The sequence below is a fragment of the Cololabis saira genome, chromosome 4, assembly GCF_033807715.1.
Source record: "Cololabis saira isolate AMF1-May2022 chromosome 4, fColSai1.1, whole genome shotgun sequence".
Classification (NCBI taxonomy): domain Eukaryota; kingdom Metazoa; phylum Chordata; class Actinopteri; order Beloniformes; family Belonidae; genus Cololabis; species Cololabis saira.
In genome coordinates, this window is record NC_084590.1 from 21,533,451 (window position 1) to 21,552,130 (window position 18,680).

Here is an 18,680-nt window from a genome sequence, read left to right on the forward strand (position 1 = left end):
CAGAAGTTTAATATTTTGTGCCAAGAACTCATATGACTGAATAGAACGGAGTGCCATTGCGTGTCTGCTGATCATTCATTGTGGAAATGGGCCAGTTTATGTTAACCTGAACTCATAGTTTATCCACATAAAAAAACAGACTGGACATAGACTGTCTTTCATGACCTCTGTGGAAACAGGAACCGTTAGACAGGAAATGGTGTAATGAGAGTTAACTACGTCCCTTGTTTATTTCTCACATGAACGTCTGCTTATTCTAGCTAAGGGATTTTTGCCCTCATTACTCCCCCTTTTCCCTTCATCCAGAAGCTGATGTTGGACAGAGAAGTTAACATGTTAAAACTGTCAGTGTTTGCATGTGTTTCTGTGCATATTCTCATCTTTATCTTTTTTTTAAACAGCATTTTATATGAAGATGGATCAGAAGTAAACAAAGCAAGCCTTGGTGATGCAGTGTCTTGGCACAACAAACTAAGACATTGAAACAATTAATTAAGAACCTCTTTCTTTTCCTTGTTCATACTCTGCCGGAGTCCATATATAAAGTGATTCCAGACTCTAAAATCACTTTCGATATGGAAATATTTAGCTGTAATTCAAGGATAGACTTTGTTTCTTTTTTTGGCATGTCTCTTGATTTATCTTTTCATGATTGCCTGTTGCTCGTTCAACACACCAAACAGCTGTAAATGTGGACATTAACCTGAGAGGAAGGGGATCTGGCTCTTAGAGTCATGTGCAGCTCAGCAGGACACTTTAGTCGATACACCGACAGAGGCAGGAAAACAGAAATGGAGAGGAAAATCAAGCAGTTTGTTTGAGGTACAAGGCAGCCCACCATCGGGGATTAGGTGGTTAAAAGAAGAAATGACAGGCATTTGATAGGAGCCTTTCAGAGACTGTCTCTCATTCCAGCATCCTCAAAATAGACTGTGGACTGAAATGTAACCCCCAAAAACACGCAAGCTAATTTCAACCATGCCCGTTTAATGTCACTCTGCTGTTATAGAGGTGGGGCTACGCGGTTAAAAAAAGAAAAGAAAAGCATTATATTCATTTTCTGTGTAAAAGCTTGGAGCAAGGAGATAGCAAATATCCAATCATGGTGTCAGAGGAAGGATATTGGTTTATTTAAAACTCTTTTTTTTTCAGTCTCTGTTTTATTTGACTATACACTTTGTGTGTGCGTATGTCTGTTTTAAGTGTTTGAAGCCATCACTTTAGCGGTACTTAGATGTGGAATTTTTGTATCACTGACAAATTAGTTAAAGAAAAATGTTATTTGCATTTAAAAAATACGTTTTCTGGTACTGATTGGCACTGACACAGCAGTGATAAACAGGAGAGTGCTTACCACCAGAATTATCACGTATTCCTTGGATAAATACTTCAGCCTCACTTAACATGCACACACACAAATGCCAGATTAACCCAGCAAAAGCTAACCTTCACACGTAACTGAAAGTGTGGTGTGTCCTTCACTGAGTTAAGTTTCCCCAATTAGTAGAACAGAGACTGGCACGGAACAGCTTTGGGGTATTACAGGGAAACTGATCAACCGAGAAACCCACTGAAAAGGGTAATAAATGTGAAATAAACGATTATCAGATTTCCAAATTCATTACTTTCACCAAATAACTGAGCAAAGAGAGTCTGGATTGGAGAGTGATAAGGTTAAAATGGACTGAACAAGACTAAGTGCACCCACATACCATACAGCCATGGGCGCTTCTCAGTCTTTATTTATTTTTGCTTGTTTGTTTTGTGTGTGTGTGTGTGTGTGTGTGTGTGTGTGTGTGTGTGTGTGTGTGTGTGTGTGTGTGTGTGTGTGTGTGTGTGTGTGGCCTTTAGGTATCTGTTACAGCACAAGCCCAGCCCTGGCACATGGATGCGCTTCAGGAAAAAAAAAATGTTTAGAGCAACCAGAAAACTAAATAAAGGCAAGACATGGAGACTTGATGGCTAACTTAAAGGGGATATATTATGGCATTTAATGTATATTTTAAAAAGGCCTTGAATGTCTTAAAAACAATCTAAAGCTTGTTTTTTCTACATAAATCAGAAATTCAGCCTGTGGGCCATGTCTCTAGTTTTACCGCTTCTAAAGCCTTTTTCTGTGCTTCATTCTGAGGTGAGGGGGGGCTATGATAATGAGGCTCTACGCTGATTGGCTGCTTGAATGACGTGTAGCAGGGGAGGAGACAAAGCGTCGCTCCGGGGAGAAGAGCAGTGGCTGCGTAGCAAAGCGTGTCCGCGGTTCTGCGTTAAATCGACGCGTACCCTGCACCTTAGGCTCTGCGTTGGTGTAACGCGGAACCATAAATCAGCCTTTATTCTGGCGAGATCTGAACTTCGCAACAACGAGCAAGCGAGTGATTATGTACATTCACTGAGTGAATAATATGAAAGTAAAATATATATTTCTCGCTAGAAATATAATCAAAACAAATTTTTATGCAGAAACTAACTCAAAATATTGATTATTTTCACTAAAAAATTAGAAATGTCCGCCATGTTTTTTGGCGTCATGGCCAGAATCTTGAAAGTCACGTGACTTGGACGCACAACGAATAGGTAGAAAAATGTAACAGTTATACAATTCAAGGGCTATTATTGTAACCCCTCTACGATTTTGCACTTTGGACCAACGTAAGCAGGGTACGTTTTTATGTGAGACTGGGTTGCTATACATACATACACATAGTTGAATATTTCTATATATTTGTACACACATGCCAATATAAATATTTATATAAATATATTTATTTACACTATACTGTTTCTATTAACTGCATCTGCTCTATATCTATGTATATATCTACTTACACACATAATCACACACGCAAATATATATATATATATATATATATATATATATATATATATATATATATATATATATATACCAATGCATACGCATACATACACACACACATATATATATATATATATATATATATATATATATATATATATATATATATATACAGTGGGGAGAACAAGTATTTGATACACTGCCGATTTTGCAGGTTTTCCCACTTGAAAAGCATGTAGAAGTCTATAATTTTTTATCATAGGTACTCTTCAACTGTGAGTGACAGAATCTAAAAAAAAAATCCAGAAAATCACATTGTATGATTTTTAAATAATTAATTTGCATTTTATTGCATGACATAAGTATTTGATCACCTGTCAACCAGTAAGACTTCTGGCTCTCACAGACCTGTTAGTTCTTCTTTAAGAAGCCCTCCTGTTCTCCACTCATTACCTGTATTAACTGCACCTGTTTGAAAATCTTTGGAGGGAGCTGAATTCCGTATTGCCCAGCGACAGCCCCGAAACCTGAAGGATCTGGAGAAGATCTGTATGGAGGAGTGGGCCAAAATCCCTGCTGCAGTGTGTGCAAACCTGGTCAAGAACTACAGGAAACGTCTGATCTCTGTAATTGCAAACAAAGGTTTCTGTACCAAATATTAAGTTCTGTTTTTCTGATGTATCAAATACTTATGTCATACAATAAAATGCAAATTAATTACTTAAAAATCATACAATGTGATTTTTTTTTTTAGATTCTGTTACTCACAGTTGAAGAGTACCTATGATAAAAATTACAGACTTCTACATGCTTTGCAAGTGGGAAAACCTGCAAAATCGGCAGTGTATCAAATACTTGTTCTCCCCACTGTATGTGTAATATGAGAACAAACAACTTATCTCATTCAAATTAATGATAATGTATTTACACAAGTATTAAAAGATAATAAAAAACACTTAGGATAAATTCTGATGGCTAAACTACACAAAAAATCTAACAGTAAACTTCAGATTATATGTGTTTGTACGTGTGTGTGTGTCTGTGTGCGTCATGATGACTGTTACTCTTACATACAACGTGGTGAGGCAAATGAAAAGATGGCTTGCGTGATTCAAAATGGCGGATGAGATTTCGTCTCATCCAGTGAAAACAGGCTTGGAGGCTTTATGGCCAAGATAAGAGTGTGTGGGGGGTTAGTAGGAGATGATGAGAGGGGGAAGGTAAATCCCAAGACACTAAAATAACTTCTCACTACCAGAAAAATAAGTTCTTCTGATGTTTCCCACACAGAGACGCACCAATGTGAAACTAAATTCACATGTGCACTCTGGTCATTCAACAGGGAAATGAGGTAGGGCTTTGTTTTCTGTTGTGGAAGAGCATGTCATCAAGATCCAGCAATGTGGATGCAACAGTAGACAAACGATTAAATAAACAAACACACTTAAACTAATAAACACAGTTGTGAGGGGATCAATGGTCCGGATTACAACGCCATTAAACTTGTTAAATGTTCTGTGTTTCTCTGCCCAGACACAAAACAGCCTCTTACATGGATCTTTGTAGTTGAAGAAAAAAGGTGGTTTGGTCAGGCCGGTCAGCGTTCCTTGGTGAACAGCTGGGTGGTTACGCTCGGCAGGTGATCCTGATAAAGAGCGTCTCTCTCTCTCTCCTGCTCTCCTCATCTCAGTGTGGATAAGGGGATTGCATGGGCACAGCAGCTGGGCCTCCTTCAGCTCCAGGTCGGTCCAAAGGTGTTCATGTCGAGGCATGCAAGGGTCCCTCGTTCGGCTCATCTGGGGCTCGGAACATTCGTGGGTCACTCCTTGCAGCGCTCCAGACAGAAGCTTCTTCGGTCACGATCATGGAGGAGGCCAGCCCGTAGCTAGTAGCTCTTCATGCTAAAATAGGAGCTGTGGTTCGAGGTAGAAGAGACCCTGGGAGCAAGGGAGCAAGAAAAGAGAAAAAGAGAAAGAGGAAGAAAGAGGGGGGAGCCTGCTCTTTATATCTGGGCTCAGGCTGCGACTGCGCCCCCCCCTGTGGATAGGGGTCCATGCCCAATGAGGAGGCTATTCCTTATCACCGAAGGGCCGTAAATGCAAATCCTGCTCATTATGGAGATTTCTTTGTTTTAACCATGTGGTAATGTTACAGGCCCCGGCGTGGGTACCCGTTAGCAGTTTAAATATACCTGAGAAATACAGGACAAGGAATGAACAAGATGCATGTTGTTTCTGTACAGGCACAAAGTATAATTTATTTACCAAAATCCAGAATATCATCATGTCTCTTTCTTATTTTCTTTTTCTCCATTGTATGTTCAATGTTCTTATTTTTGTCTTGTCAACAATCATTAACAATAATACAATCATTGTCATTGCAATAAATCCATATTCCATTACCTTGTTCTTGTCCATAACCCATATTTTCTCTTCACTAAATTATCCAAGGTAACCCAAAGTTTCTCTTCATCCATGCTCCATAATACTTCTCTTTTCATTTACAGTATATCACCTGTTAGTATTATTCACATATTCTTATTTTACTTTGCAGTATAATACAGAAGGCTATAGTAACTTTGGTCACACCATATTTCGTTTTCTTGCTACTTTACTATAATACCATTCACAGTATAACACCATCATTGCAGTAACATGACCCTGCAGTCACGAAATTATATATAACACACATTTGTGTGTGACAGTTGCTGCACTGCTAAAGTGCACAAACAGATAGAAACAGACTAGTTTTGGGGCTGGTAAACACACACTGTTGCATTAATAAACATAAATACTCAAACCGAAATCTTTACAGACACATACTGACTCATTTCTGTCCATAAATGTTACAAAACCGATCTCAAAATAATAAACATCAACCTGTGCAGGAGTCCACTTCTTATCAGTCAAAAACGTCACTAAATCAACACCAAACATCATGTTATGTACATCAAACGAAAGCTAGTGCATTTATCTTCTTATAGGAACGTTTCTGTTCTGAAATAAAGTGTGTTTGAGGTAATTACCAACCTGAGAAATACAGGACAAGGAATGAACAAGATGCATGTTGTTTCTGTACAGGCACAAAGTATAATGGCCGCTACCTCTAAGGAACCACAGAAGAACACTGTGTTCCCACAACACGCAAAAAGGCGGACACTGCCCCCTACTGTATAGAGTCGGTAGTGCAGGTTCAATCCTATAGTGTCACACGACACAAGCTTATTCATATTAAAATTAATGCAGGTATAAAATAAAACAAATTCAAAAAAATGACCTTTTCTTTTGTGGGTGTCACACGTTCCCCGACAAATCAAAATGGCTCCTGACATTTCAAACTTTTTCTTTTTTTTCTCAAAGGTCTCAAAACCAAAACTCAAAAGTCAGTAGAATGTTGGTGGGATGCAGGGGTAAGACGTAAGTGGGTAGGGAAAGAAAGGTGGAAACAGGAATGGTGGTGGTGGAATAGAGCATGGTGGGTATGGTAAGGCATATGGGGTAGGGTAAGTATGGACTGTGTTGACTGTTGGCTGGCCAAGTATATCATATGTGAATATCTGCCTTGGTCTTCTCTCTCTGGCCGATCGTCTGACATCAGTATTTGGTGGTAAGTGTTCGTTGTCGTTGGTCTCTTCTGCGTGTCTTTGTTCTTCTCTTGCAGGTGATTGGACTCGATCAGGTAAGTGCATTTGGTCATTGTTTTGTTCTTGTTGATCTTGATTTTCCCTTTCAGGTACTCTCTCCGGATCAGGTAGGTATTCTTCTTCCCCGACAGGTTCATCGACTTCTTCAGGTAAGTATTTTTCGTCACTCTGTATTTCTTCCCTTATAGGTGCATTGACTGGTTCTCTCTGACTTGTAGTAGGTTCTTGGACTGAACCTCTCCGTTCCATCCTATTCAAGGGCATTCTTAGCCAGTAGCCTCCAGTGTTCTGTTCATCATCTGAATCATCTGAATTCTCTCATCTCTGTGTTGCTCTGACTCACAGGCTCTCGACTCTGTTTTCTTCTGTCGTTTCTTAGGCGCTGAGACGACTGGATCAGGAGGAGTTTCGACAGGTAAGTCGCTCACAGGTAACAACAGATTACGATGCAGAGTTCTTGTCTTTGTCTTGTCTCCACTTTCCTGATAGACAATGTACACAGGATTGTCGGATACCTGTTCTTTGACTAGGTATATGGCCTTTTCCCAGTACGATCTTAGCTTGCCAGGTCCTCCTCGTTGGCTGAGGTTCCTCACGAGCACTCGGTCTCCAGTCTGTAAGACAGCTCCTTTCATCTTCTGGTCGTAATATGCTTTGCCTCGGGCACTTGACTGCTTGCTGTTCTCACTTGCGATGCGATATGCCTCGGACATCCTCTTCGCCCACTTTTGTGCATACCCTTTGGGTGTGACTGGCTCCGTTTCTTCCATCAACCCAAACAACAGATCGACTGGTAGACGTGGATGATGGCCATACAGCAGATAGTGCGGTGAGTAGCCAGTGGCCTCATGTCGAGTACAGTTGTATGCATGGATCATCTGTGGGAGATGGTCCCTCCAACGTTCTTTCTCTCGGTCTGTGAGCGTTCTCAACATTTGCAGTAAGGTGCGGTTGAATCTTTCAGCTGGGTTGCCTTGCGGGTGGTATGGCGTTGTTCTGGAATGGCCAACCCCTGAGAGCTTCCGCAGCGTCCGGAACAGGTCATTCTCGAACTCACCACCCCTGTCGTGGTGTAACTTCGCTGGATAACCGAATCTTGGAATGAAATCGTTATATATGCGTTCTGCTGCAGTATGTCCTGACTTATTCTTCGTGGCGTATGCTTGCGCAAATCGCGTGAAGTGATCAATCACCACCAGGATGTACTGATAACCACCTTTGCTGGTCTCAAGGTGTAAGTAGTCAATACAGACGAGTTCTAGAGGAAAGCTTGTTGTTATACTGCCCATAGGAGCGCGCATGTGAGCGACAGGTTTCTTCTGCTTGATACATGTGCACTTCCTGGTTACATAGTCCTCAATCTCTCTCTTCATATAGGGCCAGTAAAACCTCTCTCTAGCCAGGTTAAGTACTCTCTCTGTGCCAACATGTCCCATCTCGTCGTGAAGATGTTTCAATGCCACAGGTCTGTATTTCTCGGGTAGGACAAGCTGTTTCCTGACATCAGTCCGTCTGTACAGGAGATCATTTTCCAAGTGTAGTTTACTCCACTCATGTAAGAGCTTCCTGGTTTGTCCATTTGCTGCTTTCCGCATCTCATCGGTAAGTGTTGTACTTGTCTCCTTGAACTTCACAATCTCTCCAATCGCAGGATCCTCTCGCTGCGCTCGCACAAGTTCATCGTGACTGATTGTCGGTAGAAGCGGAGGTGGGGGTTGTGTGGCGTCTAGAGAAGAGATATGTAGGGCAGCGATCCAAGCCACATCTTTCCTCAGGGCTGCTTTGTTTCCTTCCCACGTTGCACACACCACATCCCGAGTCAGCTCCTCGGTGCAGGCGTTGACGTATTCGTCGATGTCTAGAGGAATCCTTGACAGCGTATCTGCATCGATGTTGATCTTCCCAGGGCGGTACTTAATATCAAATCGGAAATCAGACAGTTCTCCTACCCACCGATGTCCCACTGCGTTTAACTTGGCAGTGCTCATGATGTAGGTGAGCGGGTTGTTGTCTGTATAGATCGTGAAGTGAGGGGCGTAATACAGGTAATCCCTGAACTTCTCGCACACTGCCCATTTCAGGGCGAGAAACTCCAGTTTTCCACTGTGTAGCTTGTAGTTCCTCTCGGCAGGTGTCAAAGTTCTCGATCCGTAGCCAATGGCCCTCAACTTCCCGTCTTGCTGCTGATACAGTATCGCTCCGAGGCCCTGCTCAGACGCATCGGTATGCAGTACGAACGGTAGCTTGAAGTCTGGATATGCTAGCACAGGTGGGCTTGTGAGCATGTCCACGAGTCGTTCAAGTGTCACTTGGTGTTCTCTTGTCCAGTCAATAGGTGTTCTGGAGGACAGTTGCGGTCCTTTGGACTTCCGTCCACGTGCTACAGGCTCTTGCATGCCAGGCTTTACTTGCAGCAGCTCATAGAGAGGTCTGGCGATCCGCGAGAAATCCTGGATGTATGATCTGTAGTAGCTTAGGAATCCGAGGATCCGTCTGATGTCTCCTACTGTCTGTGGTCTCTTAGCCTTCAGGGAAACCACTGCATCGAGGTCCTTTGGGTCAATCCTGACTCCTTCGGCAGACACGAGTCTTCCCACATACCGGACCTCACGTCGGAAGAGTTCACATTTCTCCGGTTTTAGTTTTACCCCATGGTGTTGGAGAGCTTTGAGGACCTTCCACACTCCTGCGACATGTTCTTCGAAAGACCTTGCGTAGCAGAGAACGTCATCGAGGTATGGAAGGCAGTACTCGTCCCTCAGTGCTCCGAGCATTTCCTCCATACTCCGCTGGAAGGCTGCAGGTGCGTTTGTAAGGCCAAATGGGATGCGGACCCACTCGTACAACCCCCAGGGCGTGACGAAGGCTGTGAAGTGTCTTGACTTTTGCTCGACAAAACCCTGATGGTAGGCTTTTCCCTGGTCTAAGATGCTGAACCAGGAATAGCCACCAAGAGAGTCTGTTAAGTCTTGGATCCTGGGTAGTGGATGTCGATCAGGAACGGTCTTTTGGTTCAACAGGCGATAATCTATACAGAGGCGTAGCGTTCCATCCTTCTTCCTAACGCACACCATAGGGGCTGAGTAAGAAGACTTGGATTTCACTATCCACCCCTTGGCCAGGAGGTCCTGGATGTACTCCTTGACTTCTCTGAGCAACGGTTTTGGGATGGAGGAGTATGCTCTCTGAACAGGAATATCGTCCTTCAGATTGATCGACATTTCCAGGCTTGGAATGCAGCCGATATCGTTGCTGTCTCGTGCAAAAGCTGCAGACTCTTCATACAGCATTGTCTTTACTGTCTCTTGCTGTTCTTCATTCAGGTGCGTGATATCAACGGGTGGGTGCCACAAGGACGGACGATCATCAGCCGATGATGTGGTAGCACTGTTGATCTTCACACCGACTTCCAACTGCTCAGTCTTGTCAGGTGAGTATGTTTCGACTACTTTTGCTATTGTCTGGACATTTCCCAGGGCAGTCTTCCGAGGTAGGGTAATATCATGCTTGGTATTGTTTCCAACTGGCACCGTTACATATGGTTGCTTCAGGTTTTGTATTTCGAGCAAGCCTTCACCCACATCCAGTTGTTCTAACGGCATGCTGTCTTCATCTGGCTCGAACAAGACAGGGCTGGTAGAGGAGCTCATGTTGGGTGGGACTCTGCACCTTATCCATGTAACCTGTCCAGCGGGAATGACCATGTCACGTTGGCCTAGCCTCAGGCGTCCGCGTTGCATGCTGGGCTTTGTGGTGGATACGCAGCTCACTATGGCCTCAGCTTTTTCACTGGTGATGGAGATGGCCCCACATAGCAGGGTGATCAGGGTTGGGATGAGTTTCTCTGGTTGTCCCAGGATCAGCTCCTCCACGACGTTGAAACCAAGCAGGGGTCTCTCCTGGGGCATGCTGCTCACAAGGAACGGGACACTGATCAGCAGGTTGGGGTCTTCGTTCCCAGGTAAGTTCACTGTTACTGCCACCCAACCATCGAATGGGATGAGGTCTCCATTCACTGCATACACTCCAAGCTCATCCTCTTCCAGCATCAGTTCAGTGATTGGCTTGGCCTCGAGATGAGGTAAGTGCGTTTCCTTCCATGCCCGATCGATCATGCTCACTTGAGCTCCGGTATCCAGCAAGGCATTCACAGCTAGTCCATTCAGGTAACATTGGATTAGAGCTTTTCTCCCAATTAGTCTTGCTACTAGCTCATTCTTGGCATTCAGTGGGTCTGGTGACGATGACTCTGTGTGGGTTTTTCTCTGGCCATGCCTCTGTTTTGTACAGGCTACAACTGGGGAGATGCATGGTAAGATGTTTGGCTTAGTTGTGGCCTCCACACTGTTCTGACGGTCTTGGACACCACTGGGCTGGGGCGTTTGGGGTCCGATCACTGGTTGCCCCGTGGCAGTGACCGGATCCCGTTTCCCTGGTTCTTCTGCCTCTTGAGACAACCAACGGCCCTGTGTCCTTCTTCACAGCAGATGAAGCAATGGCGACAATTGGACAGGCCTTGTTCCACACATTTAGGACAACCGTTGAGTCTCTCTCTTGTCGGTTTCTTCTGAGCACACTGGCACGGCTGTTCTGGCAGTCGTACTTGTGCGGGTTGTGTCAGTGAGTCAACTACTTTAGTCAGTGCCTCAATTTTAGCAGACAGTTGCTGTATAACATTCATTCCAACTGCTGGTTCGACAGTCTGTGGCTTAGCACCGTTGGCTTGTGCTGCATTTGCTTCAACTTCAAGCTGGGCACTGTGTGCTTTGGTTTGTTTGTGGCTGGGTGTTGGGCCTAACCGCCGCTGCCTCTCGCTCTCCTCACTGGTTATTCTCATCACATGACGGAGAATCAACTCATCTTTAACATTGCTGTCGGCAAGGAGCGGTTTCAATTCCATGCGGACGTCACTGTATTTGTGCCCGAGCCCCTGATACACCGTGTGCAGGAAAATGTCTTGGACTGTCGCTCTGCTGTACCTAATGTTTGCATCAGGCAGGCTGGATGTGAAAAATATCTTCTGTTTGAGGCCAATTACTCTGTAGAGGAATTGTTGGGGCGTTTCATTTTCATTCTGTTTCGCGCACATCAACTCCTGAAACAGTTCAGTGCTATCCTTCTCTCTGAAGTGGGACTGCAAAAATCCTTTAAGTTCTTCCACAGTCACGTCATCCTTATTGATCAGCATATCCTTGAAATTGCCTGGCTTGATTATCCTGAGCACAGACCTGACAATTTCCGAGTCACTGAAGCCCTCGTGGATCCCTTCATCAATCTGTCGACACACATTACTGTATGTAATGTCAGAACTGGTGTCGCCAATTTGACCCCCATGGATCTTGAATTCTCTTCGGTGGAGGTAAGAGAGTTCTCTCATGGAGACCATCTTCTCGCTTGGCTGGTAAGTATTGTGTACAGGTTGGTTGAGGTGTTGTGTTGCATGTTGTGTGTGTGGGCCCATGTTGTGTGCAGCTGAATGGGTCTGGAATTGTGGTGTATAAAGGGAAAGTGTGTGTGTGGTGGGCAGGGAGTGTGATGAGGGAGGCGACTGGGTTTGCATGGTGGGAAGTGAGTGTTGAGTGGGAAACGACTGGATTTGTATGCTGGGAAATGAGTGTTGAGTGGGAAGCGACTGGGTTTGTATGGTGGGAAATGAGTGTTGAAGCGACTGAGTTTGCATGGTGGGCAATGCGTGTTGAGTGTGAAGCGACTGTGGGTGTGTGGGTGGTGCGTCAATACACTGTTTCAATTTCTTACCGAGCTCCTCGTAGCTCAGTAACATTTTCATCAGTTCAACATTTTGTGTGGCACCAACTGAATCAGTCATGGCAGTGCTAGGGTTATCACTGGCGGGGTTAACCTGGCCTACGTGTACTGTAGTAGTGTTGGCGGTGTCACTTAACTGAGGTGTGGCTGCACTGGTTTCACTAGCCTGAGTAGAATCAGTTGGCCCCACAACATCACTGGCGACAGTATTATCACTCACAACAGTCAAAACCTTTCTTATATTCTGAAGCCGCAGTGCATCATCAACGAGATCTTTCAAAACCAAAAAATCTGTCATACCTTCGTCTTCTGACTCGAGGTGATGCTTGCTGTTAATGTACTCACAGATGTGGTTCATGCAACCCTCGTGATCATCTTCCTCCGGTGTAGACTTGTCTTCTCCAGGCACTTGGCTAACGTTCTTGGCAATTTCAAAGAGGTTGCTTGGTGACAGGGAGAACAGGCTCTTCCTAATGTCCCACATTAGCTTCTTCCTTTCTTTGTCCGCCATCTCACCTCTTCTTCACTTCCTCACGTTAGAACCAAAGTCCAGTGAATTGACACAGTCTCTTCTTTGGTCGATCGATCACCGCTCAGTGCTCACACCTGTTCTCCTTCTGTCACAGAGTTCATTGACTTCGCTGCAGCGCTAGACGTCTTCAGATGTCATCGATCACTCTCCACGTCAGTTGCACAGTTCGATGGAATGACAGTCTCTGCTTGGTTCACGGTTCTTCACTGGCAGCATTCTCTCTTCTCCACGGGTCTCATGGACTGCAGCCGCAGCTCCGCTCTGGTCGTGGATCTCCGCCGTCACTGCCTCAGCTCACCGCTACGCCGCTCAGCTCCCGTCTGGTCATAGGATTTAGCTGTCAGGGTTGAACAGCTCAGTTCCGGTCCCAGATGTCATCTATTTGTGGATCAGCTTCCCTCCGTGGACGGTAGGTGGCACTGTGATCCCGGACGAGCCCCCAAGAAACTGTTACAGGCCCCGGCGTGGGTACCCGTTAGCAGTTTAAATATACCTGAGAAATACAGGACAAGGAATGAACAAGATGCATGTTGTTTCTGTACAGGCACAAAGTATAATTTATTTACCAAAATCCAGAATATCATCATGTCTCTTTCTTATTTTCTTTTTCTCCATTGTATGTTCAATGTTCTTATTTTTGTCTTGTCAACAATCATTAACAATAATACAATCATTGTCATTGCAATAAATCCATATTCCATTACCTTGTTCTTGTCCATAACCCATATTTTCTCTTCACTAAATTATCCAAGGTAACCCAAAGTTTCTCTTCATCCATGCTCCATAATACTTCTCTTTTCATTTACAGTATATCACCTGTTAGTATTATTCACATATTCTTATTTTACTTTGCAGTATAATACAGAAGGCTATAGTAACTTTGGTCACACCATATTTCGTTTTCTTGCTACTTTACTATAATACCATTCACAGTATAACACCATCATTGCAGTAACATGACCCTGCAGTCACGAAATTATATATAACACACATTTGTGTGTGACAGTTGCTGCACTGCTAAAGTGCACAAACAGATAGAAACAGACTAGTTTTGGGGCTGGTAAACACACACTGTTGCATTAATAAACATAAATACTCAAACCGAAATCTTTACAGACACATACTGACTCATTTCTGTCCATAAATGTTACAAAACCGATCTCAAAATAATAAACATCAACCTGTGCAGGAGTCCACTTCTTATCAGTCAAAAACGTCACTAAATCAACACCAAACATCATGTTATGTACATCAAACGAAAGCTAGTGCATTTATCTTCTTATAGGAACGTTTCTGTTCTGAAATAAAGTGTGTTTGAGGTAATTACCAACCTGAGAAATACAGGACAAGGAATGAACAAGATGCATGTTGTTTCTGTACAGGCACAAAGTATAATGGCCGCTACCTCTAAGGAACCACAGAAGAACACTGTGTTCCCACAACACGCAAAAAGGCGGACACTGCCCCCTACTGTATAGAGTCGGTAGTGCAGGTTCAATCCTATAGTGTCACACGACACAAGCTTATTCATATTAAAATTAATGCAGGTATAAAATAAAACAAATTCAAAAAAATGACCTTTTCTTTTGTGGGTGTCACAGTAAGCTGTAAGAAAATCAAGGCTGGTCTCAGAATTAGGCCTCAGAGCTGGGCCTTAAAGTTCAAATTATGGCTTCCCATGTTCACATAGGACTGTGGCCCAACACATAGATTAGACTTTTGTTTCCAGTTCGTTAGAATGGTTTTCTTTGCAATACATAAGGCAGTGAGAACCAAGTGAGCCAAATTAGGTTCCTTGTGGATGTCACTCAGGTGACCTAGTATGCATAGTGTGTGGCATCAGTGTTGGGACTAACGCGTTATTTAGTAACGCGTTACAGTAACGCTGTTAGTTTTGCGTTTAACTAATACTCTAACGCATTACTTTTTAAATTCAGTAACGCAATTACCATTACCAAACGGTGCGTTACTCCATTATTTCTGGCTACAGTGAAGCTTTTTTTCCCCACACGCGGAGACTAGAGGAAACGTAGTGTGTGTGCATTCAAAAACATGAGCGGTCATGGCGAGCCAAGGCGGGTTTCGCAACGTGGAGATATTGTCATTATAGTAGTCCCTGGTTTTTCGCAGGGGCTACATTCCAAAAATAACCTGTGATAAGTGACATTTTTTTTACAATTATTATAGAAGGCGTCAAATTGCGGAGATCAGCACCGCCTCGCACTTATTCCACTGCTCTTCTGAGCGACTGCGGGCAACTGTGAAGCAGCAGGGATGAGCACCTCAAAATCTGCGGTTCAGTCGGAAGAGCATGGAGGGAAATTTTATTTGTATTGTACATTGTACAAGATGATTCAAAGTGCTTTACATAAAAGCAATAAAACATGTATCATAAAAAAAGTTAAAAAGCAGACCAAAAAAATTAAAAAGAGACAAACATAAGTCAGAACAGAATAAAACGGATGAAATTCAAAAAACAACAGTCACACTGCATTGTGAGAGATTGACTGAAATGCAGCAATAAATAAAAAGGTTTTACAACTTTGAGTTTCAGCGGTCCTGATGCATTCTGGGAGTCTTTTAAACTGGTCCAGAAAGTAGGTGTGACCCTGAGGACATGAGCATTGTGGTTGGTTCATAATGGACCAGGAGATCAGGGATGTATTTTGGCCCTAAGCCATTCAGAGATTTTTAAACCAAGTGCAGGATTTTAAAATATATTCTGTGACAGACAGGAAGCCAGTGTAAAGATCTAAGAACTAGAGTTATAGCGTCCGATCTCTTGGTATGAGTGACTCAGGAAACAGCATTCTGAACTAACTGCAACTGCTTGATGGATGTTTTTTTAGGGGGACCCGTGAGAACAGGGTTACAGTAGTCCAGTCTACTGAAGATGAAACTGTGGGAAAGTTTTGGATGGGATGGTTTGGGATGCGGTGTTGCCTCAAGTGGAGGACTTAAACTAGGATCTTGTTCACAAGGAAAGATTGGATCTAAAGATTTACCAGCAGGTTGAGGTGGCATCTGTAATGAAGAGAGTTGAGTCAAAAAGTAATATAAGCATCAGAAAGGAGTCCTTTCTAGAGGTAGGGTGAGAAATCACGTCATTTGGAAAGGAGTCTGAATAGTCACTACTCTGCCATATCAAGAGCCTGTGCTTCCCTCCGGGTACTCTGGCTTCCTCCCATGGTCCAAAAACATGCATAGTAGGTTCATTGATGATTCTAAATTGGCCGTAGGTGTGAGTATGCCTGGTTGTCTGTCTGTATATGTGGCCCTGCGATGGACTGGCGACCTGTCCAGGGCGTACCCCTGCCTCTTGCCTGTGATGAGCTGGGATAGGCTCCAGCAGACTGCCGTGACCCTGCAAAGGATAAAGCGGGTATAGAAAAAGGATGGATGGTGAAAATGGTAATGGTTTTATTATGTACAATGTTGGCATTTATCCTGTTCAACTTTTACTGTCTTTAACTGAACCTTTAATCTGCTGATCTCAAGTTACCTAGTTGTGTTAAACTTCAGCTGAAAAGTGATGCATCTTTTGCTTTGTCATAGGGTGAAGGGTCTGAGAGGAATTGGTTTTGACATCTTCCCAGAAACACAAGTCATGATGTAAACAACCATTATACATGTCATGTCTCTCTTTGTTCAGAGAGTCACTCTGCTCGACTACTGATTGCACTCTGACCAAATACTCCTTCTACTGCAGCATGAATCATTTAAAAAACTTTCCAAATAAAACAAGTTATAATACTTTTTTATTTATCTCACTGAGGTGTCAGAAACTTGCCACAACCCCAATTAGCCCAGGTACCTGAGATCCTTTCGATTATGTACATTTTACCTAAACTACATGATTAGCCTATACGTGAATTTTCTAACTATAGACCTCTTGAACTCTCCTTCAAAGAAAAATAAGTAACTGTTTTTGAATTCACTTTGTTAATTGTAAATTAAATGCCAGCAGAAGAGTTTAATGGATACACATGTGCAAAAATCTCAAACATTTGCAACAGAATTCTGAAGAAGAATGTAAATCACTTGATGTAAGATCTTACAACTAATCATCAATCATCATTTTATCAATCAAAATGTGAGTACCCTGACCAGCCTCAAAATTGGCATCACAGAGTGGCTCTTTGGGTGAGCTGAGGTTCACTTTTAATTGAAAGATGGTATGGTGTAATTGACTGACAGATTTAGTTATAAGTCTTCTCAGCATAGAGTTACCAGAACAAAAATGAGACTTTAACCATCTATGATACAAAGATCCCTGAAACGATTGCAGAATTCCTAGATATACCACAACAGACAAAGTTAGTGACGGATCTGGCATTTGTGCAAATCACAACATTTCTCAGCCAGTTAGTGACAAAGTACAGCATGCAATCATCTCTGATGCTCCATGGAAGACACATCTACAGAAGCAAATTGTAAGTTTGGAATTAACAAATAAACGGAAATAGTAAAGGCCAAGAGTGTTCCATGTGGGGTAAGAACCTTCATCATGTAAAGGTTATTGCAAAGTCATCTTGAATTTCTGACCAGTGTGTCTTCGATGGAATTCAGAGCAGCCAGTCGGCAGATAATGAAGAACAAAAGTCTAATTCTGGCTAGTGGTATTTAGGCTAATGGTCACATTTTCTGTCTTCCAATGTGTTGTAAACTGGACACCCCCTTCCACAATTTTTTCAATGTTAACATTTATCTAAATTGTGAAATTAATGTGTTTTATTAAGTTGCCTTCTCATATTTTTAGTTTATTTCTCCATTAGTAAATGGTCTATTCCTGGGACATCATCAACAGTGGTTGAATCAGTTGCAGTAAATGAAATAATAGCTTCCCACCATTTGGAATAGGAAACTTAAGTCAGATAAATATCAACTTTGCTGATATCACAGGATGTAATTCCTACAAAATTAAATTTTCAAGTCCTAAAAAAGAACAAACTTCCATCTTTCACTGAAACACGAGGCTTTCGTGCCTTTTTCTAACCAGGACAGTATCTTGTCTCTAGTTTTGATCCAATCATGCATGACATAACATCACTAATAGGTCACACACTTGGCAAATGCCCACATCCATATTTGGGTCAGGCTTGACTCTTACAGTGTAAATCAACAGAGTCCTCACGGCTTTCACACAGATTATCAGGGATTTAGCCTGTTTATTCCACAGAAATGCTGGTGGCAAAAAGGTTAGAGAAGTGTGAACACGGAGTGACTACAGGGTAGCTAAAGGCCTCCATGTGCCTCTGTTTGTGTGTGGGCATCAACGTAAGAGGGGAAAAAAGGATGATAGATTATGCACCCCTTTCAATGGTGTAAAATTTCATTTGAAATCCTACTTCCCATTCAATCTTAATAAAACACTTAACTGTCTTGCAACCCATTTAGTGTCCCATTGCACCCATACCTACCCCAAACTCACACTGTCTTTTTTTATTCTGCTTGTGCACACACATTCAATGACGTGCATACACAAAAGGGTCCTATCAAGCCGCTGTGTGTCTAAAGTGTTGTTTTTATATTGCAGCCATATTTCATTTTGCCCTACTTTCTTTAAATTGCCTATGGGGTTTTGTACGGGGAGAGGAACCATCACATTTATGAGTTTGAAGGAAAAGAAAAAGAGGTGAGAGACTTCCTTATGTTCTGATTCATTTTCTTTGCTTCCTTCATTTATATATATATATATATATATATATATATATATATATATATATATATATATATATATTTTAGGGGTGTCAAATTAGCGCGTTAATTGCTATCAATTTATTACTGGCATATTTAACACCTTATGTCTTTTAATTGCTTAATCTATTTTTTGATCTCTAACTTTACTTTTTCTGTTCGCGAGTTGCCTTTATTTTGAAATCTGTGCTTTTGCGGTGGGCTTCTTGTGCTTGAGTTGTGGGTGA